The sequence below is a fragment of the Myxine glutinosa genome, chromosome 8 (genome assembly GCF_964187855.1).
Source record: "Myxine glutinosa chromosome 8, kmMyxGlut1.1, whole genome shotgun sequence".
Taxonomy (NCBI): domain Eukaryota; kingdom Metazoa; phylum Chordata; class Myxini; order Myxiniformes; family Myxinidae; genus Myxine; species Myxine glutinosa.
Window position 1 is genome coordinate 35,194,998 of NC_136268.1, and position 25,721 is coordinate 35,220,718.

General features: G+C 46.9%; 1 long non-coding RNA gene across 1 annotated transcript; it reads right to left on the bottom strand.

The window, feature by feature from the left end:
* Nucleotides 1-1,405: 1,405 nt before the first annotated feature.
* On the bottom strand, nt 1,406-25,318 carry LOC144893151 (uncharacterized). Its single transcript, XR_013624214.1, has 3 exons — nt 25,306-25,318; nt 1,611-1,783; nt 1,406-1,524 (listed from the first exon to the last, which is right to left on the bottom strand). It is a non-coding gene; the product is annotated as an uncharacterized LOC144893151 (long non-coding RNA).
* Nucleotides 25,319-25,721: the final 403 nt, after the last annotated feature.

The window sequence follows — 25,721 nt, forward strand, 5'->3', positions numbered from 1 at the left end:
CGTTCACAATCTGGCGATGCTTTCCAGTTCCGGTATCAAGGTAGATGGTGAGTGGGATGGAGTGAGCGTGGTGCAGAAGGATCATGAAAACGTCGGTGTCTGGCGTCCTCACCACAGCTGACTTGCACCCCAGCTTGACAGCATACTTGAGGTAGAGCACAACCCGGGTGTCTGTCTCCTCCTGGTTCGACTCCAGCTCATGGATCTCACGTGCCGTCACCTCAAACATGCGAATGTTCGAGTTTTGATTTTATGTTAAGGTACATTTTTTATTCTCTGTTTCTCATGTCCGTCCGAACCTATTGAAACAGAGAATTAAAAATGGTGCCCTTACAGTCCTGAGCATTTGTTAAAAAAGGCTCACAGCTGCATCATATGAAATTGAATATACTCACGTTGCCATCCAATGAGTCCAGCTGATAGGCCTCCACCACAGCCACCATTGTCCCACTTTTCTCGAGCTGAGATGCCGCTGCCTTGCTCTGCCACACCTGTAGTAGTAGGTTACAGAGCTGTGTCTTATTCTGCTTGTTGGCCAGGAATAGTTTGAAGTCACTCGGCTTCCTTGTTGCCGGCCCCTCCAGGATATACTGCTGGGAGAAGCCACGGCGCAATCTCTCCTGAGCCTTGATGAAGTCAGCATGGTATGATAGTTGAGAAGACAAAATTCTTCTTAGCCACCATTTGATCTAGAATCTGAAGATAAATATCACCAACCGTTGGGGGGAGGTTCCTCAGGGCATTAAAAAGTGCATTGCCATCCTGGATATAGAGGGCATCTTTTGGATAAGGCACATCCTCAGGAGCATCTTCCATCAAGAAATGAAGCATCGCGGCCTTGTTGGTCTTATTGAAGAACCCGTCGGCAGTGCCGAGGCTGTGAGGGACAGGAGTGAGCGAGTATCACATCAGCTCATCAAGATACAGGGGCTCGTCCAAGTGCTGAGACTTCATGAGCAGCATGAAAGCGAGGTCACTTTGCTCACCGTACTGGATAACCTGCAAAGATGAACATGGGAACAATTTTTTCGATTAGGAGGATGGGGTTACATACCTTTCCCTGAGAGGTAGTGAGCTTGACTGTCTTGTTGGAGGCCTCCATCATCTTCAACTTCTGCTTCTTGATTGGCTCAAAGAACAGTGCTTCAGAAGAGCCATTCACAAAACGATCTCGGATGAATATTTTCTTGGCCTCCTTACCAGCTGACTCAGTATTGAGCACATCAAACTCCACCTCCGGGAAAGCAGGAGCACCAGACGCCAGGCTGTAGAGATGGTCCTTGTCGACCAAGGAGAAAGGATTGGTGAAGTTGCGAATAGCAGAGATGGTACACTGAACTGCTTCCTCAGACTTCTTGATCTCAGCTCTCTACAGCTCACGGTGTTTTCCAGCCTTCGGACAGTCCGGGTCGTCAATTAGGCCATACATCTCTAGCATCTTCTCAAAGTACTGAGCACGGGTTGACGTCGTACGGCACCATCTTTGGTAGGCACCGAACATGGAGAAGAGCCCTACGAATCCACCTGGAGAGATAAATAATGGAGTGATAGAAAATATTTTAATACTAACTTTCATCTAAAACACCAAAGTAGTAATATTATTTCAGTACCTGCTGACTTGGTGAACTTCACGAAGGTCTCCTCCATCGTCTTGTCCACTGCGCTGAGAGCACCAGGAATGAGAGACCATGCCACCACGATGCCACCCTTCTTCAGCAGCTCCTTGGCTCCATGATGAGACAGATTGATATTTGTCAGGAACACCTCCAGCCACAACAAGTACCTGTGGAGGGATAGAAATGATGCAAGTTACTGTTTCACCAAGACTACAAATCAGATAATGAAATCATTTTTACTAGTTTACTCACCATACTAATTTTAAGATGCACATTTTAGGCTGAAATGACATTTACCTGGAGTAGTTTGGCCCATCCTATGCAAAGAATAGGTCTGCCATATCCCCGTTGCAGTTGTGGAAGAGGGCCAAGTTGTTAGTCTTCACAGAATACTGCAACATTAGGATCAGGAGGGTATGGTCCATCACGCTGAGCCTGAATGTAGCGATCTTGCCGAGGTGGCTGGCGCGCACCTTGTCTTCATAGGCCACATACTTCTCGAGAATGGTGAGTGTGTAAGGGTCCTGCAAAGTAAGGTCGAGGGTCTCGCGACCACAGGTCTGGATGAGATTGAGCAGGGCCTCGGGGTTAGTGACCTCCACTTTCTCCTCCTCGGTGGATCTCTCAATTAACAACCGTTCCATGGCTTCACTGACTGTTTTGAGACAGAACAGGGCTTTAGCGTATGCCTTCCCACTCAGCACACTATTCAGGCAGCCACTGGTGATGAGTCCAGCCTCAATGAGGATTTCAGAGTAGCCTGAGCCCCTGCATTTGTGACCAATCACCATACCCATGTAATTCATCCCGGTGTGGAATGCCCCTGGGGTGATGACATGCTTCTTGTACTCATCTGGGAATTTCCAAATGAGGGGCAGAGCCTTCATGCAGCCTCCAAGGTCAAAGGTGTTGAGGACAGCTTCCGCTGCAACAGCTTCTGGATGACTGAGTACTCTGTGAATGGCTGGTTGATGGGGGTGAAGTAGCCGATGGTTGACTTTTGGAGTGGCTTGGCACCAGTAGCTGAGATGAAGCCACCAAACCCTGGAACAAGTTGCTTCTCTCCGCTGCTCCCCACCACCTGCGCAAGTGACCAGACACGATACTCTTGGATGCACTTTGAGTACACTTCACTGTTTACGGAAGGCGGAGTGAACACAGCTCCCTCAGGAAATTTGGGCCCGACTCGCCTATAGATGTTGACAGGCGCCAGGGTCTTGGGCATATCCACCTTCAAGGAGCGCATCTTGCTCCGCTTATAGAGAGGGAGCGTCATATCTTGGATGGTGGCCTCGAACCCAGGTTTCACCTCTTGTATCATGATCCCACCCGTGCTGTTCACCACGTTTGAGCCATGGATGTTCGTCGTTATTTTGTTCATATTGTCTCACTCAAGATGAACACATCGTTGCCCTCACAATAAATAATCTGAGGAGTGAGGGTGGTGGAAACCTCATTGAGAGCCTTGGCCAGCGCCGTCTCAAGTTCAACGCCAAAGTCATAGGTCTCACAGTGACCCGGCCTACTGAGGATGGTGGTGAGCTTTTTTTACTGCGATAGAGGTGCTGTATGATAGTGCAGAGGAGGATATGTTTTGACAGCTTCCACTCTCCCTTATGCCTAAGTCACACATAGGCGGATTTGTCGGCGACTACTGGCGACTGGAAAAATCGCCACCACCCGCCGACAATCGTAATGAAACCGTAATGGACGGTCGCCTGTAATCGTGGTTATCCTCCCCAGGTCGGCTGCAGTCGGCAAGAGCCGCAAAGGGGCCAAATATTTTTTTTAATGTTTAAAAACGGCGCGCTCAGTCGCACTCGAAAAAAATCCGCCATGCTGTCGTGATGGAACCGCCATGCTGTCGTCGGTATCCGTAATAAGAGCGTAAAGCGGCCGCAACCCAGTCGCTCATAGTCTTCCGCAATCGCCCCACCAGCTAGCACGGCAGAGATGCGAATGCCATACGGCCTTCCTGCGGCATCTTCCCGACTACGGGCCGACACTGTTGCGGCTGCATATCGACTACAGAAGAACTGTCACGTCTCCCCTGCGGCTATGGGAGACTGACGACGACAGCAGTAGGACTAGTGGCGGCCGAGTTACGGCCATTGGCGACAAAGATACGACTGCCTGGCGACTGCATTACGACATACCACGATTCCATGGCAAGACAGGATGGTGTGAGGGTCTCCGTGGAGTGAGGTCCTGTGGTGCCGACAAGGATATGGCTTTATTGTTTGGACTTGGGACTTTTGGGAACTTTATTTTTGGGACTTTGGTCCTTTGGAAACTTTATTTATGGAACTTGGGACCAGTGGAAATAATTTTTTGGACTTTATTTACATTCTCTCTCCCTGCAGAAAAGTTTGATTATTACATTACAATGATACATCTTTATTAACTTTCTTATTGTACATCAAACATCTTTATGCTTCATGTCATACATCATTGAAATGAATAAAGTGAAATGTAAAATAGAGAAATAAAGATTTTAAAAGTTGTGTGAATCGTCTCCAATCGCCGGCGGTCTTATTGCAGTCTTGCGGACGTCGGAGTAAACCGCCACCCGGCCCCAATGCAGTCGCCACGATCCGCCATCGGTCGTAATCTAGCCGCCAGACTGTCGCCACGCTGCCGCCGTGCATCCGCAATGCAGTCGTCGTCGATCTTCAACAGTCGCCATCCCACTCGGGGCGTCGTCGCAATGCAGTCGCAATATGGCCGCCTGCAGTCGCCATACTGCCGCCTGACCATATTTGACCGCCCGAAATCGCCAGTGGTCGCCGAAAAATCTTGATTGCCGGCAGTCGCCGGTAGTCGCCAAAATATCCGCCTATGTGTGACTTAGGCATTAGTTACAGCATGGCAGATGTCTTGTGGAACAGTAAAGAAAGTTATTCGCATTATAGTATGAGACCAACGAGCATAATACAAAACGATTACTAAAAAAGTTGAGACCGATTGCTTAAAAAACTAGACATATGTGAACGTGGAGAGTTATGACGTACCTGGCCTATAGAGAGCACGATGCGCCTCGTTTTCTCACACTTCTCCACGTCTGCATCACCAGAGATGACGAAGTTCAGGAACATCACGAGGTCAGGTGGAAGGAGCTCATCTGGTGACTTGACCTCAAGATCATCAGTTGTAGGAGGCCAAGGAAGTGATTTCGACTCGTTGAACGCCCGCTGGATCATAGCTCGAAGAAGCAGGGCCACATCCTCATACTTGTCTTTGGTCCCCAGCTTATATGCACAGGTCACCGCATCTGCGACGGAGATGCTGGCACTGTAGACCAGGTTGTAGGTGATGCAGCCTCTGTCACCTGGATTGACCTTAGCAAAGGCAATCAACTCATGAATATTATGGTTCTCAAGTCGGGCCTTCAGCTTATCACTTCTGTACTCTGGATTGGGGAAGCCATTTCTTTCCAATTCTTGGATGTACAGAAGATGCAGCATTGCAAGCTGCACAACTTTGGTCTGCCTAATCACTTGGTCTTGAATGAAATCAAGCACAGCAGTAAATGCCTTCAGATGTGCCACAGCCTTACGATGCTGCTCCGTATCAATGGTGCGGTTCTTAGCTTGGCCTGTATCACGCAGGTGATTGACGTACTTCAGGTTGAAGGACTTGCGACAGGAGAGTTGTGGAAGTTGGCCTCTCTCGCAAACAGGTCCTCGCCTTGCACCATGCGATGTAGACTATGTAGCCCTAGTTCTAGGGCTCGAGGCTCAATCTGTTTCCACAAAGCCTCCTTCAAGGCTCCGTCCTTGTCCTTAAATACTGCGAAATTGATGCATCACTCAGTCTTTCCCAACACTTTCAGTTCAAGCCTTCCACAGAAGATACATTCTGGAGAGAACAGCTGCATGGCAGAGGATGATGGAAGTTTACGATGGGAGCGTGATGTTGCAGCTTCAGTAGATATAGCACTACACTTCAGGCGATCGTGGTTTTTTGTAAAGTTTTGGTAGCAGCCTCTATGATAGCCAATTGTTTCTAAATCCACACCAGCAAGACTCTCTGGGATGTGATTACAGGCATCCTCCATGCGATATGGTGAATCAAGAGGTTCCATGAGTCGTCTGTCACAAATACCATGGAGCTGAGCCAGCTTGTCAGTGACAGACCCCTTGACTTGACTAAGCGGTGTAAAATCTAGATGTGGCATGGCACTCACATGTAAAATACAGCTCACAGGAGGACGCTTCCGCAGTTCTTCTGACCCACCACCATTATCACTCTTGCGTTTCTGTGACTTTGGCATGACTATCCACCACCACACTATAACTACACTACGATTGTTAAGTTCATTATCACCATCACCAAGGCACAGTTCTAGCTAATTATACAATAAGGCCTTCACCCTGAGAGAAAAAAAGAGATTACATTAAGAAACAAGCATTCTGAGTATTGCGCTGCAATACATGTCCCCTACCGGCAGTCTGTCGTCCGGAAAACACGGGTAGGGGACTAATAAGCCCGCAAGGTCGCTCCGTGGAGCAGCCTGCACGTATTGCACTGTGTGAATTATATAATTACCAACTCACGGTCTGAGGTAACTCGGCTAAAAAATATCCGATTTGCACCAAATAAATTTTATGAATGGTTGCACAGACCCCTACTTCTCACTAAAAGTGGAAACAGAATGTAAATTGGAGTTAAAACAAGGAATATTAACAGCTTTGACTTACTGCACTCCAAATTATAGTCCGGAAAACTGTTGGGGAAATTACCAAAGTTCAAAGTGCCATAACTTTGTCAAAAATGATCGAAACGTCGTGAAGTTCGAACTCGATCTGTAACTTATCATGAGGAAACCATGTACCAAGTTTGAAATCATTAGCATTAAGAGTTTAGAAAAAAAGTCCGGAAAACTGTTCTTTGCGTGACGGACTGACAGACGGACAGACGGAGGGACGGAGTGCAAACCTATAGTCCCCTCTGGTGTACACCGGAAGGGGACTAATAAGCTTTTGGATCATACAGTACAAATGTTGTTGGGTTACAAGTTTAAAAATTTACCAAAATCAGCCTTGGAGTAGAGTGTTTACCTTTACAGGTCTAGCAGGAAGATATGGTCCCCATGCAAGATGCTGTGTGTAAATCCTATTGGAGTTTTCCATACTTTTTCGAGTTTTATTGTATTAAACTTGTTTATTCATGAAAATAACCCTCTCAAACGATTCCCCAGGCCAGAATTAGCTGGAAAAATGGGGTCATTTGTCTCTGTATGATGTCTAGTTCAAAAGTTATGCCAATTATCGATTTTCATCAGAAATCAAAGATGGCAGCCAACGGACCCCATGGGACAATATTTAGTCTTGGGAACATGAAAATTCGTTTACTAGACACCTTGAGGATTCCAAAAATGTAAGTTAAAAAAATATATCAACTGGGTGCATGGGAACCCCTTCTTCCTACCAGACTATATATTTGTGATTACGCCATCACTGTAACTTCACTAACAAACGGTAATTTTGTAAGTCAGACCCATTATTAGTCCCCTACCGGTGTACACAGGAGGGGACTATAGGTTTGCACGCCGTCCCTCCGTCCGTCAGTCCGTCAGTCCGTCAGTCCGTCACTCCATCACACAAAGAACAGTTTTCCGGACTTTAAAAAACAACTCTTAATGCTAATGATTTCAAACTTGGCACATGGTTTCCTCATGATAAGTTACAGATGGAGTTCGAACTTCACGACGTTTCGATCATTTTTGACAAAGTTATGGCACTTTGAACTTTGGTAATTCTGATAATTCTGATGATCCTCAACTCAGTGCCATTTTAAGTTTTAATTTCCTTTAAAAAAGGATTTTCTCTACAATAATAGGACCGATTGAGATCAAATTTTCACCGTAGGGGGGACTCGGTCTGTAGAATATTTAATGGTAATTATGACGTCACAGGTCACTTGGTTCGGCCGCCATATTGTTTTTCGTGAAAACACGAAAACCCCTTTTTCTCTGCAACGGCTGAACAGATCCAGGCGAAACTTTGCAGGCAGAATCGCATACCCATGACGAACAAAAAGGTCAACGAGCATGACGTCATGCATCACATGGTTTCAGAGTTATGACGTTTTTAAGCATAAACCTTTAAAACCGAGCTGCTCCCTCATTTTTGATCCAATCGAGGGGAAACTTCACAGATCTGTTCAGCATGTCAATCTACTAAAATGTCCTTTTGGAATTTGCGACAGGGCACGTGGTTTGGCAGATGTCGTTAATTAAACGAAAATATATATTTTTTTAAATGGATATCTCTTGAATCGCTAGTACCTCAGACCGTGAGTTGGTAATTATATAATTCACACAGTGCAATACGTGCAAACTGCTCCACGGAGCGACCTTACCGGCTTATCAACGAGGTGAGGCATGAGACACATGTGTCTCAGCATATGGTACCTCAGATCAAGTTTGAAAACCAGCATCAACCGTGCATAAATTTGCATATTCGATCATTTTTGACAAAGTTATGGCACTTTGAATTTTGGTAGGGGACATGTATTGCAGCGCAATACTCAGAATGCTTGTTAATATTAAGTCCCTGCCACACCAAATGGAGAATTCAAACTATGCCTATGGCACACACGCACTACACTACACTAGTACACCACACACACACACACACACACACACACACACACACACACACACACACACACACACACACACACACACACACACACACACACACACGTTCATTTGCAAGATTATCTCTCACACAGTTACATTGTCAATAACGCATTGAATGTGGATGTTGGAACAGACAACATTGCTGTTTGCAGATGAATCACGTTTCATAAGGACAATGTCATTCTGTACCATACTCCTATTTGTTTTTCCTCCATGCTGCTTCATGCATGCTTAAATAAACTGGGGACGTTAAGACGTCATTAAAAAAAAAAAAAAGAAGTAATCAAGCGAGTTTAGCATCTGTGATTATGGAGCTGGTTCTCAGAAACATTTAATAACAACAACAACAAAATCACAAAAAGAAGGAAATGCTGAAGGAGTGGAGTGAAGGATGTGAGAAGAGTTCATTGCAACCTTTAATTTCCATAAATTTAACTACTTTACAGAATCAAACTGTAAACAACACCATAAAACTGCTGTACTTCTGCAATGCCAGCAGGTGGTACCACATCATAAAGGGACCTCATAAGGTTGACTCCTCAAGGGTACCATTTGTTGGAGTTTAATATAAACAAGTACAAAAACTTTTAATTAAAACAAAAGCCGCGTCGATGTTACACAATGCCTAGATGCAGCTGTGCCTATAACGTCGATGTTATAGGCACAGGACATTCCTATTGATTCGATTACTTGATGTTATTTTTGTGCAAAGTGAAAATATATCTCGGCAATGTCCCGTGTGTGGCGACGAATTTTTAATATATCTCGGCATTTTCCCGTCTGTTATTTCAGGCGGTGTATGACTGACCATGCCGCGATTTAAAAAATATATATCTCGGCAATTTCCCGTGTGTGGCGACACGTGAACCTAGCTATGCTCCTCTCTCCACATCATTGTGACGACGTATAAATTAAATATTTCATCGTGACGATTGTCATCAAATGGACGAATTTTTAATATATCTCGGCATTTTCCCGTCTGTTATTTCGGGCGGTGTATGACTAACCATGCCGCGATTTAAACAAAATATATATATCTCGGCATTTTCCCGTCTGTTATTTCGGGCGGTGTATGACTGACCATGCCGCGATTTAAACAAAATATATATATCTCGGCATTTTCCCGTCTGTTATTTCGGGCGGTGTATGACTGACCATGCCGCGATTTAAAAAAAAAAAATCTCAATGGACTTGAAGTTACAGGCCTTTGAGAATTCATTTCGTTCTACAAAGGGCAACTTTCATCGGATTTTCATCCCGTTTTTTTTCAACCGAGTCTAAAACTATGTTAGCGACTGTGAAAAATGAAACGATATATCGAATTTGATTTGAAAGAAAACTGTGTGAGAGAGCAAGACACCATGGGCCTACAAAACAGGCCTCAAAGCTATGCGAGGAAATAAAATGGAGGATATTTGTTTATATGAAGCCTCTCCCACAATGGGTGGAGCTTTGAGGTTTTGTCTTCTCTGCAAGAACAACAAGAACAAGAAGAAGGAGAAGAACAAGACCAAGAACAACAGCAGAGGGCACTCTATGAGCAGCGTCTGCGACGCGGCTAATTATCTCAACGTTCGTTTTTATGCAATAGGAAGCATTTAGAGGTCTGTACTTGGGTATGGTATCCTGTGAACTATATAGGTCTGTAACTTGGGTATGGTATCCTGTGACCGATATAGGTCTGTAACCTGGTATGGTATCCTGTGAACTATATACAGTAGGTCTGTAGCCTGTTTATGGAATCCTGTGACCTATATAGGTCTGTAACCTGCTTATGGTATCATGTGACCTATATAGGTCTGTAACTTGGTATGGTATCCTGTGACCTATATAGGTCTGTAACCTGCTTATGGTATCCTGTGAACGATATAGGTCTGTAACTTGGGTATGGTATCCTGTGAACTATATGGGTCTGTAACTTGGGTATGGTATCCTGTGAACTATATAGGTCTGTAACTTGGGTATGGTATCCTGTGAACTATATAGGTCTATAACTTGGGTATGGTATCCTGTGAACGATATAGGTCTGTAACTTGGGTATGGTATCTTGTGAACTATATAGGTCTGTAATTTGGTTATGGTATCCTGTGAACGATATAGGTCTGTAACTGGGGTATTGTATCATGTGAACTATATAGGTCTGTAACCTGGTTATGGTATCCTGTGAACTATATAGGTCTGTAACCTGGTTATGGTATCCTGTGAACTATATAGGTCTGTAACCTGGTTATGGTATCCTGTGAACTATAAAGGTCTGTAACTTGGGTATGGTATCCTGTGAACTATATAGGTCTGTAACCTGTTTATGGTATCCTGTAAACTATATAGACCTATAACCTGGGTATGGTATCCTGTGAACTATATAGACCTGTAACCTGGTTATGGTATCCTGTGAACGATGTAGACCTGTAACCTGGTTATGGTATCCTGTGAACCATATAGACCTGTAATCTGGGTTTGGTGTCCTGTAAACTATATGGACCTATAACCTGGGTATGGTATCCTGTGAACTATATAGACCTGTAACCTGGGTATGGTATCCTGTGAACTATATAGACCTGTAACCTGGTTATGGTATCCTGTGAACCATATAGACCTGTAATCTGGTTTTGGTATCCTGTGAACTATATAGACCTATAACCTGGGTATGGTATCCTGTGAACTATATAGACCTGTAACCTGGTTATGGTATCCTGTGAACTATATAGACCTGTAACCTGGGTATGATATCCTGTAAACTATATAGACCTGTAACTTGGGTATGGTATCCTGTGAACTATATAGACCTATAACCTGGGTATGGTATCCTGTGAACTATATAGACCTGTAACCTGGTTATGGTATCCTGTGAACCATATAGACCTGTAATCTGGTTTTGGTATCCTGTGAACTATATAGAACTGCAACCTGTTTATGGTATCCTGTGAACTATATAGACCTGTAACCTGGGTATGATATCCTGTAAACTATATAGACCAGTAACCTGTTTATGGTATCCTGTGAACTATATAGACCTGCAATCTGTTTATGGTATCCTGTAAACTATATAGTCCTGTAACCTGGTCATGGTATCCTGTAAACTATATAGTCCTGTAACCTGGTTATGGTATCCTGTAAACCATATAGTCCTATAACCTGGTTATGCTACACTGTGAACTATATAGACCTGTAACCTGGTTATGGTATCCTGTAAACGATATAGATCTCTAACCTGGTTATGGTATCCTGTAAACTATATAGTCCTATAACCTGGTTATGCTACACTGTGAACTGTATAGATCTGTAACCTGTGTATGGTATCCTGTGAACTATATAGACCTGTAACCTGTTTATGGTATCCTGTAAACTATATAGACCTATAACCTGGTTATGGTATCCTGTGAACTATATAGGTCTGTAACGTGGTTATGGTATCCTGTGAACTATATAGGTCTGCAACCTGGTTATGGTATCCTGTGAACTATATAGACCTGTAACCTGGTTATGGTATCCTGTGAACTATATAGGTCTGTAACCTGGTTATGGTATCCTGTGAACTATATAGACCTGTAACCTGTTTATGGTATCCTGTAAACTATATAGACCTATAACCTGGTTATGGTATCCTGTGAACTATATAGGTCTGTAACGTGGTTATGGTATCCTGTGAACTATATAGGTCTGCAACCTGGTCATGGTATCCTGTAAACTATATAGTCCTGTAACCTGGTTATGGTATCCTGTAAACCATATAGTCCTATAACCTGGTTATGCTACACTGTGAACTATATAGACCTGTAACCTGGTTATGGTATCCTGTAAACGATATAGATCTCTAACCTGGTTATGGTATCCTGTAAACTATATAGTCCTATAACCTGGTTATGCTACACTGTGAACTATATAGATCTGTAACCTGTGTATGGTATCCTGTGAACTATATAGACCTGTAACCTGTTTATGGTATCCTGTAAACTATATAGACCTATAACCTGGTTATGGTATCCTGTGAACTATATAGGTCTGTAACGTGGTTATGGTATCCTGTGAACTATATAGGTCTGCAACCTGGTTATGGTATCCTGTAAACTATATAGACCTGTAACCTGGTTATGGTATCCTGTGAACTATATAGGTCTGTAACCTGGTTATGGTATCCTGTGAACTATATAGACCTGTAACCTGGTTATGGTATCCTGTGAACTATATAGGTCTGTAACGTGGTTATGGTATCCTGTGAACTATATAGACCTGTAACCTGGTTATGGTATCCTGTGAACTATATATGTCTGTAACTTGGGTATGGTATCCTGTGAACTATATAGACCTGTAACCTGGTTATGGTATCCTGTGAACTATATAGGTCTGTAACGTGGTTATGGTATCCTGTGAACTATATAGACCTGTAACCTGGTTATGGTATCCTGTGAACTATATATGTCTGTAACCTGGGTATGGTATCCTGTGAACTATATAGACCTGTAACCTGGGTATGGTATCCTGTGAACTATATAGACCTGTAACCTGGGTATGGTATCCTGTGAACCACATAGACCTGTAACCTGGTTATGGCATCCTGTGAACTATATAGACCTGCAACCTGTTTATGGTATCCTGTAAACTATATAGACCTGTAACCTATTTATGTTATCCTGTAAACTACATCGACCTGTAACCTGTTTATGGTATCCTGTAAACTATATAGACCTGTAACCTGTTTATGGTATCCTGTAAACTATATAGACCTGTAACCTGTTTATGGTATCCTGTAAACTATATAGACCTGTAACCTGTTTATGGTATCCTGTAAACTATATAGACCTGTAACCTGTTTATGGTATCCTGTAAACTATATAGACCTATAACCTGTTTATGCTATCCTGTGAACTATATAGACCTATAACCTGTTTATGGTATCCTGTGAACTATACAGACCTGTAACCTGTTTATGGTATCCTGTGAACTATATAGACCTGTAACTTGTTTATGCTATCCTGTGAACTATATAGACCTAAAACCTGTTTATGGAATCCTGTGAACTATATAGACCTGTAACCTGTTTACGGTATCCTGTGAACTACATAGGTTTGTAACCTGGTTATGGTATGCTGTGAACTATATAGGTCTGTAACCTGGTTATGGTATCCTGTGAACTATATTGACCTGTAAGCTGTTTACAGTATCCTGTGAACTACATAGGTCTGCAACCTGTGTATGGAATTGAAGTGGATTTTTTTTTTTTGAAATATTTACAAAATTATTTAAAATGATATAATCAGAAATATCTAATTTACTTAAGTATTCATCCGTCTGATTCAATACTATGTAGAAGCACCTTTGGCAGAGATTACAGATTTGAGTTTTGTGTACGTCTATTTGCTTTACACATCTAGATTTGGGGAGTTTCTCCCATTCTTCCTCACAGATTTGCTCATGCTCTGTCAGGTTGGATGGGGAATGTCAATGAACAGCAATCTTCAAGTCTTTCTGCAGATTCTCAAGGGGATTAAAGTCTGGGCTTTCACTGGGACACTCAAGGACTTTCATGTTCTTGTTCTGAAGCCATTCTAGTGTTGATTTGACTGAATGTTTGGGGTCATTGTCCTGTTGGAACATAAATCTTGTCTCAGTCTGAGGTCTTTTGCATTCTGAACCAGGTTCTCCTCAAGGATTTGGCTCCATTCATGGTTCCCTCTATCCTTACAAGTCTCCCAGTCCCTGTTGCTGAAAAGCATCCCCATAGCATGATGCTGCCACCATGATGCTTCACAGTAGGGATGGCGTTAGATTGGTGATGATCTGTGCTCGGTTTCCGTCAGACGCAGTGCTTTTCATTCAGGCCAAAGAGTTCAATTTTAGTCTCATCAAACCACAGAATGTTTTGACTCATGCTCTGAGTCTTTCAGGTGCCATTTTGCAAACTACAGGCGTGCTGTTATGTGCCTTTTTCTCAGAAGTGGCTTCCGGCTGTCCACTCTCCCACAAAGCCTATATTTGTGAAATGCTGTAGAGACTGTTGTTCTTCCAGCAGGTTCTCCCATCTCAGCCAAGGAACTCTGTAGTTCTGTCAGAGTAGTCATCGGGTTCTTGGTCACCTCCCTGACCAAGGTCCTTCTTGCCCGGTTGCTCAGTCTGGTCGGACCCAGCTCTAGGAAGAGTCTAGGTCATTCCATATTCTTTCCATTTCCTAATTATGGAGCTCACTGTGCTTTTTATTTTGTATACAAGATCGAGGCTCGTGAAAGAGCTAACATTAATCACACAAAAAGTCAAACCGACACACAAAACACAAAATAAGGGGAGCGGTAGACAAGATGGGGAAAGATGGGGGAAGGACACAAACACAAAATATGAGAGCAAGGACATCGAGAGAACTGTGGGAGGGAGGGGGCTTGGGTGGAGGTGGGAGAGGTATAATACATATGGACACTGCAAGGACTTCCAGGAAAGAAGTTGGAATTTCAAACAAAGTGTATCTGGGGTAAAAATTAGCGGGGGTAGAAAAGATCAAGGTTTTGGATGGGGGAAGATAAGAGATGGTGGTGAACAGCTGTTTTAAAGACCTGGACGGAGGAGTGGGATTGAAGGGAGTGGGGGAGTCTGTTCGAGACGTGGGAAAAAAGAGGAACGAAGGAGTGAAGGTGAGCAGAGAGCCTAGATTTTGGCAGTTTAACCATAAGAGGGTTGCTGGCAGATCTTGTGCGACCTGTAGGAATATTTGGGGGACAGAGCACAGAGAGAGCTGGGGGAGCAAGGCCGGAGAGGAGTCGGTAGAAGACAGAAAGACCACCAACCTGCCTGCGGTGAGCAAGTGAAAGGCCCTCGGAGATTCTGAACGTTTTGGTTTCAACAGCATGAAGCCGAGCTAGGTGTGAGGCAGGGGCACCGGCCCAGAGGGGGGAACAGTATTCCATTGAGCTGCGGATAAAAGCCTTGTATGTGGTGAGGAGCTCAGGTGTGCCAAGGAAGGACTTCGCACGACGGAGGATGCCCAGTCGGCGACTGGCTTTGGAGGCCAGCTTGGAAATGTGGTTTTCCCAAGAAAGATCATGGCAGATCGTGAGACCCAAAAGCTTGAGCGACAGAACTTCTTGGAGAGGATTGTTGAGAAAGTGGATGGGAGGGTTGTCCAGTCGGTGTTTTCGGAGAGACATAGTAAGAGTGTGAGATTTGTCAGGATTGAAAGACATGTTCCACTTGTTTGACCAGTCTGTGATTTTGTCCAGGTCTGCAGAGAGTGAGGAGGCTGCAGACTGCCGATCTGAGGGATGAGGAATGGAGCGGCAGAGAGTGGAGTCATAAAGTCAGAGTCATAAGTCAGAGAGTGGAGTGATCTTGGGAACTTTCAACACAGTATAAATTGTTTTATACCCTTCCCCAGATCTATGCCTCCACACAATTCTATCTTGGAGCTCTACGGACTTAATAGTGGTATTTCTGCTCTGACATGCACTGTCCACTGTGGGACTTTATATAGAAAGGTGTCTTTCTTTCTAAATCATGTCCAATCATTTGAATTGGCCACAGGTGGACTCTAATCAAGCTGTAGAGATATCTCAAGGATGATTGGATGCACCTGAGCTCAATTTGGAGTGTTATAGCAAACTAGTTGAATACTTATTGCCTCAAGACATTTTAGCTTTTAATTTTAAATTAATTCGTAAAAAATTCAAAAACAAAAAATCCACTTTGACATTATGGGGTATTATGTGTAGATCAGTGACAAAAAATATCTCAATTCAACCAATTATAAATTCAGGTTGTAACACAAATAATGTGAAAAGTTGAGGATTGGGAATACTTTTTGAAGGCACTGTATAAAAACAAACAAAAACAATGCCTTTTTGAAGGCAAAGGACCCCGGTGGGGAGGTGCCTTGGCTAAGCACACTTACTAATGAAATATCTACCGAAGGCGTTGAATATGTCATCCCGGGGTCCTTTTTCTAGAACAGTAACAAAATAATATAAACAAGCATTCTGAGTATTGCGCTGCAATACATGTCCCCTACCGGCAGTCTATCGTCCGGAAAACTGTTGGGGAAATTACCAAGGGTTATTTACCCACAGGTTCTGAATCGTTCCCAATCGCTAATTACCTCAGGACGGGCTCACCTGTGATTCGCACTCGGGACTTCGATTTATACACCTTGCAGACAGGTCAGCAGAAGCACGACAAAAAAGTTGTTGATAAAGAACCTTTTGAGTCGCTAAATATCAGTAAATTATTATATTTTCCGGTTCACGATCAATGATCGATGTGTGTATATATATGTTGCTCGGCTTGGCTCCGCCCCTCCCGAAAGCGCGCGCTGTGTCCGCTTTTGACGTTCGCAGACGAGGCTGAGGGCGCGCGGTGCGGCTTGAGGAGAACTCTAGAATAAACAAGAGATATCCATTTAAAAAATATTTTCGTTTAATTAACGATGTCTGCCAAACCACGTGACCTATCGCAAATTCCAAAAGGACATTTTAGTAGATTGACATGCTGAACAGATCTGTGAAGTTTCCCCTCGATTGGATCAAAAATGAGGGAGGGGCTCGGTTTTAAAGGTTCATGCTTTAAAACGTCATAACTCTGAAACCATGTGACGCATGACGTCATGCTCGCTGATTTTTTGTTCGTCATGGGTATGCGATTCTGCCTGCAAAGTTTGGCCTCGATCTGTTCAGCTGTTGCAGAGAAAAAGGGGTTTTCGTGTTTTCACGAAAAACAATATGGCGGCCGAACCACGTGACATGTGACGTCATAATTACCATTAAAATATTCTACAGACTGAGTCCCCCCTACGGTGAAAATTTTATCTCAATTCGTCCTATTATTGCAGAGAAAATGGTTTTTAAAGGAAATTAAAACTTAAAATGGCACTGAGTTAAGGATCATCAGAATTATCAGAATTCCAAAAGTTCAAAGTGCCATAACTTTGACAAAAATGATCGAAACGTCGTGAAGTTCTAACTCGATCTGTAACTTATCATGAGGAAACCATGTGCCAAGTTTGAAATCATTAGCATTAAGCGTTTAGAAAAAAAGTCCGGAAAACTGTTCTTTGCGTGACTGACTGACGGACTGACGGACTGACGGACGGAGGGACGGCGTGCAAACCTACAGTCCCCTCCGGTGTACACCGGTAGGGGACTAATAACAGCACTCAGCCCCTCCGCAGACATTCCTCCCAAACACAATTAATAGTATATAAATTGAGTGCTGTGCCGATTAGAAAATTTCACTGCAACAGATAACCGATTTTAAAAAAAAATCTGCAGAAGATGCTTCAGATTCCGTTTATAAAATAATTAAATAATGACAATTTCGCATACATGAGTGAATATCGTGCTGGAGACGGATTGCCGTTATTGAATGGTTGTGAATCGATACATTTTAAATCCCTTCTCTAATCGATTGGTTCATCAAACGGCACAGCATTCTATCATTTCAAAACGAACAATTAGGAACCGTGTGCGGTAATCTTCATTCAGATGAAGCAGCACAAAAATTTTACAGTCGTGGTCAAAAATATTGGCACCCTTGCACTTTATAAAAATAATGCACAATTTCTTCCATAAAATTGTTGAAATTAAAAAATATTTTGGTATCCACATATGTATTTCTTTTGTTTGCAGTGCGACAAAACAAAAAAAGCTGAAAAAATTACTAAATCTTAGCTTATTCCACACAGAAATTCTAAAATGGCCCGGACAATATAATTGACACCTTTTAGAAGTTGTTAGAAAGAATTAGATTTCAAGCAGGTGATTCTCCTTTACTGTGGAATGGAACTTGCCACACGCGCCCCCCCAGAATTCCCGCGCACCTGAAGGGTGAGCTTGCGGGGAAGCCGGATGACCCGGCCGAAACGCCCCCTGGCGATGCGTGCAGGGCTGGGGGGTAGCGGGACGGCGGGGCTAGGGGGTGCCGGGGGTCTGACCGCCGAGGGGCGGCCTCGACGCGGAGGCAGAGCTGCTTGCGGGGGGTGGTCCAGATCGAGGTGGGCCGGCTTGAGGCGGTCCACGGAGATACGATCCGGGGCACCTCCGATGTCCACGGTGAAATGTTTGTCCCCGGTCTCCAGCACGCGGAAGGGCCCGTCCTACGGGGGCCGTTGCGGTGCCCGGTGGGCGTTGTGCCGGACGAAAACGCACTCCGCCGTGCGAAGCTCCGGGGCGACGTGGGAGGACGGGCAACCGTGGTGTGCCGTCGGCACCGGGGCGAACCTCCGGGCAGTCTCCTGCAGGGTGGAGCGCTGTTGCGCCGTGGACCAAGGAGCCGTGGAGTCGGGGATAAATTCGCCCTGTACCCGCAGCGGTTGTCCGAAGACCAGCTCTGCCGAGGACGCGCGCAGGTCGTCCTTGGGCGCCGTCCTGAGGCCCAGCAGGACCCAGGGGAGCCTGTCGGCCCAGCTGCCGTCGCGGAGGCTGGCCCGCAGCGCGGCCTTCATCGAGCGATGAAAGCGCTCGCACAGGCCGTTGGCCTGGGGGTGGTAGGCCGTGGTGCGGTGCAGTTTGACGCCGAGCCCTTGCGCCACCGCGCCCCAGAGCACCGAGGTGAACTGGGGGCCGCGGTCGGACGAGATGTCCGAGGGGGCACCGAACCGGGCAACCCAAGTGGCGATGAAGGCTTGCGCCACATCAGCCGCAGACGTCGCCGCCAATGGCATGGCCTCCGGCCACCGTGTGGTGCGGTCCACCATGGTGAGGAGGTGGGTGAACCCCCACGAGGGAGGCAGAGGTCCCACCAAGTCGACGTGGACATGGTCGAACCGACGCTCGGGCACCGTAAACGGGGCCAACGGGGCCTGGGTGTGGCGGTGGACCTTTGCGCGCTGGCACGTGAGGCACGTCCTGGCCCAGTCGCGGACGTCCTTCCTGAGGCCATGCCAGACGAACTTCGCCGTGACGAGCTTCTGGGAGGCCTTCGTGCCCGGGTGGGACAGGCCGTGGATGGCGTCGAAAACCGGGCGCTGCCAGCCAGCGGGCACGATGGGGCAAGGCCGGCCGAGGAAGACGTCGCACAGGAGGGCCGCGCCCATGACGTCGAATGGCACCTCGGTGACGCGGAGGCCCGTGACGGCGGTCCGCAAGGCTTGGACGCCGGGGTCGGCGGGCTGGTCCTCCGCCATCCGGGCATAGTCGATCCCGAGGTGGACCGTGTGCGCGACGGACCGGGAAAGGCAATCCGCCACCGGGTTGTCTTTACCCGCGACGTGACGGATGTCCGTCGTGTACTCGGACACGGCAGAGGGGTGACGTTGCTGCCGGGCCGACCATGGCTCGGCGACCTTGGCCATCGCGAACACAAGGGGCTTGTGATCAACGAAAGCCGTGAACGGGCGGCCCTCGAGCAGATGGTGGAAGTGTCGGACCGCCAGGTGGAGCCCGAGCAGCTCATGGTCGACGGCGCTGTAGCGGCGTTCGTGCGGGCGAAGCTGCCGGCTAAAAACGCCAGGGGCTGCCAAGCACCACGCACCCACTGCTCGTGCATCACGCCCACCGCGTAGTCCGACGCGTCAGTGGTGAGGGCGATCGGTGCATCGGGCACCAGGTGCGCCAGCATGGTGGCGTTGGCCAAGGCCAGCTTTGCGCCCGCAAACGCCGCAGCCATCGGCTCCGACCAGGCGATGTCACCTTTGCCCGGCTTCCCCCGGAGGGCCTCGTGCAGGGGGCGGAGGAGCTGGGCGACGCGGGGCACGAAGCGGTGGTAAAAATTGACCATGCCCAGGACTTCCTGGAGCCCCTTGATCGTGCGGGGGCGCGGAAAACTCTTGACGGCCTCCACCTTGTCCGGTAAAGGGATGGCCCCGTGCCTGGTGATGCGGTGCCCCAAGAAGTCGATGGCAGCGACGCCGAAGCGGCACTTTGCGGGGTTGATGATCAGGCCATGCTGGCCCAGGCGTTCGAAAAGCGTGCGGAGGTGGAGCAGGTGCTCCTCCCAGGACGCGCTCGTGACTAGGATGTCATCCAGGTAGACATAGATGAAAGGTAAGTCGTGCAAGACGCTGTCCATGAGCCGCTGGAACACCTGGGCCGCATTCTTCAACCCAAAAGGCATCCGCAGGAATTCAAAGAGGCCGAAAGGGGTGAGGACGGCCATCTTTGGGACATCGTCCGGTTGTACGGGGACCTGGTGGTAGCCCCGGATGGGGTCCACCTTGGAGAACATGGTCGTGTTTGCCAACCGGGCGGAAAAGTCTTGGATATGCGGGACCGGGTAGCGGTCAGGGGTGGTGGCATCATTGAGCCGGCGGAAGTCACCGCACGGCCGCCATCCGCCGCCGGGCTTCGGCACAATGTGCAGAGGAGAGGCCCAAGCACTGTTGGAGCGCCGTACGATACCCAGCCGTTCCAGCGTGGCGAACTCCGCTTTCGCCATGGCGAGCTTCGTGGGGTCGAGGCGGCATGCCCGGGCTGCATAGACCGGCGGCCCGACCGTGGGGATATGGTGCTCCACCCCGTGTTTGACGGCCACCGCTGAAAAGGTGGGCCGCGTGAGGGCCGGGAAACTGGCGTCCGCTGCGGGAAGAGTACAGACTTACCTCGCCGGGATGGAACCTTTCAGCAAGCCGCTTGGCAAGCCACTCGGTGAGCCGCTCAGCAAGCTGCTCAACGAGCCGCTCAGCGAACAAGCGAGCGAGCTGAAGGTTTCGGCCTGGACGAGACGTCTGCGCTTAACGTCGACCAACAGCCCATGCGCACATAGGAAGTCCGCTCCGAGCAGGGCCATTGGCATGCTGGCGGTGACGAATGACCATTGAAAGCGCTGCCCTCCGAACCGCAGTGAGAGGCAACGCTTCCCGAATGTGCAGATGAGTGTACCGTTGGCGGCAAGCAAAGCGGGGCCCCGGCCCGCGGCTTGCTTGTCGGACGCGGAGGCAGGGAGGATGCTTACCTGTGCTCCCGTGTCGCAAGGAAAATGGTGCCCGGACGAGGTGTCCGTGTTGAACAGGAGGCTGCCGGAATGGCCGATGCTCATGGCCGCAAGTGAGCGCCGGCCCGGTCGTTTCCCGACCCATCAAAAGAACACGGCGGGCAGCACGTCTTAGCCTTGCGCCGAACCTGGCATGGTAGTAGCACCAGGTTTGCGGCGGTCGCCCCCGCGGCGGCCGTGCCGGTGGCGGTAGTGGGCGGGGCATAGCAGCGGCCACGAGGGAAGCAGGGGGTGCTGTAGCCTCCGTGCCAGGATCCACTACGGCAGCACCGTACACCGACCGCGTGTCGCAGGCCACGAAATACTTGTCGGCCTCTCCAGCCAGGGCGCGGGGTTCCGTTATTTTGGAACCGGCCAGCGCGAGGCGCACCTGTACAGGTAGCTGGCGTAGGAAAAGTGCTCGGAATAAGAAATCCGGGCGCTGGTCTCCAAGCAGGGACAGCATGAAATCCATCCGGACGAATGGTCGTGTGTCGCCGAGGGCGGGAAGCTCCAGGAGGCGGTCGGCACATTCGACCTCCATGAGCCCGAACGTGGCGAGGAGGAGACGTTTGAGTGCCTCGTACTTGTGGTCGGCCGGTGGGCGCCGAAGGATGGACACGACACGGGCGGCAGTGCCGGGCCCGAGGGCGGCGACCACGTGGTAGTACCTGGTCTCGTCCGCCGTGATGCCCCGGAGTTGGAATTGAGCTTTGGCCTGCACAAACCAAACGTCGGCTTGCGCTTCCCAAAACTCAGGGAGTTTGATTGCGATGGCGTTGGTAGCCATGGCGCGTTCGGGGGTCAGCAACGGCTGAACGAATCGGGGTCACCAGTGTGGTGCTGTGCACACACGACTCGATTGCCAGAGAGGTAGGCCACAACGCGTGGATACAAACAAGAGTCTTTTTTACAAGCTCACATATCAGCACTGGGCGGGCTCGAGCTTAGAGCCAGCATATATGTCCCGAGGCCACGCCTTGCCCCCGGGCGTGGCCGATCGGCCGAAAGGCGGGGCATGTATTTCAGTTCCCCGCCTGGACGCTCGCGCCACCCACTGGTGCGCGGAATTATTGACCCTTGTGCCCGCCACAACACCTGATTTCCGAGCCATTTGCTGTGTTAACATGTCTTACAAATTACGGAGCCAAATTGTTTCTCCCCGTCACACGACAATTGCGAGCTGTTTATAAAGAATCATGTTAATGCACATTTCCTTGAAACGTCTATATATAATGCAACGTTGTTTTTGTCAAAATTTATTTCTTGAAATTCACCTTAAACAAGGGTGAAAGCTCCCCAAGATTTATGGGATGTATAGAGTACAGTGTGTACTGACTCCAATCTGCCAATGCAGATTACTGAAAAATGGCCGATATCTACCTGTTATGCTTACCGATATTGGCCGTGAACTGGACTAAATATCATCATTTTAAACTTACCTGGCGCAATGAGAAGCTACAGATATGACCTTCCCATTTGTGTTAACAGGTGACCAAACTAGATAAGGTGTCTACCTCTGCGAAGTCTACCCGAATGTTGGTAATGGCGGCATCGGCTTTCCAATATCCATTAAATAAATAACCAAGGCTGCCATGTTCACACGAGGTAATCCCACAAGGTTCAAAGTCCTCTCACTGAACGGTATGATCGGGTAGAACTCCCCGATCCATAGGCCTTGCACGAGGCCACATCGTCAGGAATTCATGCGGTACGGGCTGCAAGGTATCAACTTTTTTGGTAAGTTGATCAGATAATTCTCCAAATCGTTCTTTGTGCAGGTGCACACCCCTTTCTCACAGATACTTTTCCAAGTATTCTCAACTTCTTTTAGAAGCTTTGTGAACCTTTTTATGTTGCAATCACTATCTGTCACGCACAATACATGTTCGGCCGGCCCATGAACCTCATTGCTAGTGGTTTCTGCACATGCGTTTAGTGCATTCTGGTGTGGATTACTTCATTTTTAAAGTCCTGTATTGATTTTAACTCGGCATTGCCTCAAATTATTTGAGGATAGAGTATTTTGTTCATCACAAGGAGACTTCTTAATTGTTTGTAATGTTTTGTGCCCTTTGTGCGAACAAATTACGCATCTCTCAGATGTTCCTTCCAAAGAGCTACATGAAAAATTCAACAACAAATATGACTTCAGGTGATACCTGGATCACCAAGATAACTCGAATAACACAAACACCCTTCTCCCATTAATTATATGATCTAGGACTGCACGGTGCTCATTCATCAAAAAGTGTCACATGCTAAAAACATGCAGGATCTTGCCAAACCGCAACAAGCTCAATTGCCATGGATTTTCTCATGTGCTCGAACCTGTATTACAACACAAAGGTAGTTCCTTGGTGGCAGGGATTTGGAATTTGTTCAGTGTGCTGCAAAACACCGTGGGATCTCTAACGTCCACCAACGATTGAGAGAAGACGCTCGGTTTAAGGTCCATCAGGGAGACAAAGTACTTTGTGATGCAGGGCCCTGTTTCTGTGAAACACCAATCCTACAGTTTATAATTGGGCTGAGAATCGAAGCCAGACTAGGCCATTTAAAGGAAAGTGCACTACCTTTCCATCATCCTGTCGGACACCCTCCCAACTTTCCAGGGCTTTTCCAACAAGCTCTTACTGACGAGGAACCCTAGCGAGACATCGCTCTGATGTTATATCACAATGCAACAGAAGCAGACACCTGCACGCATACCCAATATGAATGTACAAAAGGCCATTTCACAATAGATCATTCTCCAATCATAAGGATATCATTCCACTGCCTTTCGCTGCAATGATGCTGAAAACACAACCCAGCAAGGAGTCCATTAAAAATGGAGATGAGGATGCAGGAGTAATTCTAATTACTCCTTCGTGTCTATGTGCATTTGATTATTCAGCCCTCAATGTTATCTGTGCGTCGTTTATGCAGACGAAGGTAGTCGTGAACAATCCTTGGTTCTAATTATTGTTTGAAGACATTCCATGACAGATGCTCGAAAGAGAATGGGGAAATATGAAAGAGAAAATAATCCTGCGAGCTTAGAAATATGACTTTACTAGTAGAGTACCGCCACTCCAGGTGGAGATTCTGCATTACTTGCTGAAAAAGTAAAGTCTGTATTGCAAGAAGAATATAGATTTTGTGTGGTGTGCATCTAAAGGGGTGTAAAGGGTTTAAGTGGTCTCAGTTGTGTAATTTGAAGGTGGAAAGGGTCTTTGGGTCGAAAGGTCATCTGCATCCCCCACATTCAATAGTAGTTATGATCTAAATGATTTTATGGGGTCTAAATTGTCTAAAGGAGTCTGGAGGCATCAAAGGTGTCTATAAAGAGTCTTAAAAGGGTCGAAAGGGATCTAAAACGCTGTGTTATCGACTTTTTGAGTTCTGATATTCCATGGTATCGGCACCGATATATACCCTAATCCGGTTGCTCATGGGACCTCCAATTAAAGGGAGACAATTCAAATTTGGCTCGTACATACGTAATAGGAGTTTCCCGCCCTATCTATCTATGTTCCTTGGTCTCGCAGTAGTTACTGGACAGAGCAATAGGACTGAGAAATAACCCACAAACCTGAGAAATCCCCCCCCCCTCCCCCAAAAAGATATATTTTGAATTTTTTGGGAAAATTATTTCACAGAAACGCAAGTAGAGGCCCCCTGAGTATACCCTGAAAATTTTGTTACCGCACAGAGCAATGGGGCTGGTCCGCCACAATGGGGAAATAACCCAGAAACCTGAGAAATCCCCCCCCCCCCCCAAAATAAAAAAAAAATCGAAATATATTTTGAATTTTTTTTGAAAATTATTTTCCACAAACCCAAGTAGGGGCCACCTGAGTATAACCCGAAAATTTGGTGTCGATTGCCTTAAGGGTCTCGGAGTAGTTACTGAACATAGACATACAGACATACACACTTTGATGATTTCCCGGAACTAGGTAGTTTGTACTTGATGATGATATGCACCGTGCTCTTTGTTGTGAAAATCAACCAAATCCACAACTCGTCCCATAGATAGGTTTAATTTCAATTAGATCGTGACATCATCCTGTAAAATACACCATGCAACATATATGTCAGGATCAAGGCATCATATGAGAAAGATTGGATATATCAGTCAATGCAAGCAAGCCTAGAATATAAGTGGGTACGTACCATTCAATTCTACATGTCATTGTATAAAGTCGCAGGAGTGGCCTCGAGTCGCGGACGTCCCGAGGTCTTATAGACACCGCCCAGTGGTTTAAGTGAGTGTCACACCTGGGTTCAACTTTGATACATTTTCACCACATTCTCCCCGCCGTTAGAACTATGCTGCCACTAGGCAGGAAGCGAGCGCGCGTCAGCATTAATGGGTAGAGGAAGTCATTATATCATTATTAGGGTGTCAAAGAAATATTCCTATTGATTCTTGTCTTTGCGCCATTGTGTTATGTTTCGCACACTGTCAAAGCGTCTTGAGGGCTTCCTGGAAAGCGCTATACGAAACAAATCCATTATCAGTAGTACAGGTCAGTCGGTCCATCCGTAGAGGTCAGTGTGGCGAATTACCCTGCCAGCACAGGTTCGGA